We start from the raw sequence: 1,774 nt of genomic DNA on the forward strand, positions 1-1,774 counted from the left end.
GTCCCCGCAGCACCACCCCTGCCCCTCAGTGCCCCTCTCCTTCTCCTCACTGGGGAGGAAAATGGGCTGAGCCAGGGGAGCTCAAGGGGAGGGGCAGAGCCAGAGCCCTGTCCACAGTTCGGGGGCGGGGGTACCCCGTGTGGCTGACGGGCACCCCTCTCCGGCTCCCAACTAGAGCCCCCCCTCGGGCACCGCAAAGCCGTGGTGGCATTGCCAACGCTTTTGTTGGTTAAACATTGCTCTGTGCCAGCAAGCTCCTCTGAAACGAGGACCCTTGAGAGGTAGGAATGGGAAATCCTTGGAGGGGGGACAGCGAAGGTGAGAGCCAGAGCCCGGCGGTCGGTGCAGAGCTCCCCGAGCCTCCGAGCAGGCCGTCACCCTCGCCAGGCCCCGAAGCACTTCTCAAAGGTGTTTTGTTGTTGTTGTTGTTGTTCAAGTAAGACACTTGCATTTAACTGTTTGCTTTGCGAGGACTGTGGATCCAGGAGGTTGCAAAGATGCCTCAGAGAATTCCTCGTACCCTCCACGCAGTTCCCCCAGGGGCTGCTTTCTCCATAACCCAGGTTGACGGCAGGACTGGTGCTGCGTGCGTAGCTCCCCGTGAGGTGTGTGGGGCCCCCGCACTGCAGCCGGGGTGCGGCACTGCCATGAGCGCAGGGCCCCCGCCTTCCCAAACCCCCCACCCACGAGCCATCTTCCAAACAATGGGAATCATGAGAGAGGGACAAGGGACCAGAAATGGGTTCTCAGGCCAGAGGATGGAGGTGAGGGTTCAACCCGGGGCGGGGGGGGGGGGTGTACAAAGAGGAGCACGGTTTGTTCCAGGCTGCTCTGGGACACACATACTTGGTTTCAGATCGGCTGTCCTGGGTCACCCAGACCGGGCCTGGGTGACCGTGCTTCCTCCCTTCCCTCTGCGCGGGCGTACGGTTTGGGCAGGTGCTTCGACGTCCCCAGACGCCCTGAGTCTGGAACGAAACAGGAGGGTGCCCGGGGCATGCCTTGGGCTCAGTGGGCCGAGATACCACCTAGTGTCCACCTTGCCTGTCCAGCCGTCCGTGCCACTGACTGCGTCAGCCACTTGACACCAGGAGGGCTCCTCCGTTTGTCCATTCTGCTCTGAGCTGAGGAGTGTCAGGGCAGCCCTCCTGCATGAGCCCGGGGGGGGGGGGGGGGGCGCGTATGGAAAGGTGAGGCACGGTCCTGTGATAGGGTGGAGGGACACCTTCCCTGTTCCTGCAAAGTTCTCAATACTATGAGACAGAAAGGCTTAAAGCGACCCAAGTCTGACAGAGGAGACATAAGCTCAGCTCTTTGGGGGCCCAGAGTCTAGGGCAGTGACAAGAGAGAATTGTCCAAAGGGCGCAACCAAGGAAAGACACCAGCTGTGTGCTGGGCCCAGAGTGCTGGAGGAGGCAGGGAGGGCTTCCTGCGGGAGGCGGCCCTGGACCTGGCACAAGAATGATCCTCTAGATGTTCCAAAAAAGATGCCAGTGGAATTGTGCGGGGGGAGAAGTGCCCAGGTACTTCTGTACCCGGTAAGGGCAGGGGGTGCAGGGTGAGGACCGGCAGAGACGCTGAGGCAGACAGGCGAGGGAGGGCAGCCTGCCAGAAAGAGCCGTGGTGGGGAGCTGGGGAGGGGCCCTCAGGTCCCACGGGGAGGAGCCGCGGGGGGCCACAGCCGCCAGCCCTGCCCCTCCCCACCACCTGCTGAGGTGGTTAGGGCACCGCCCCACCTGGAGGAGCTCTCCCGGGCGGGGGGCGGGGGCAGGGG

This window comes from Canis lupus, chromosome 11, assembly GCF_048164855.1.
Source record: "Canis lupus baileyi chromosome 11, mCanLup2.hap1, whole genome shotgun sequence".
NCBI classification, from domain to species: Eukaryota; Metazoa; Chordata; class Mammalia; order Carnivora; family Canidae; genus Canis; species Canis lupus.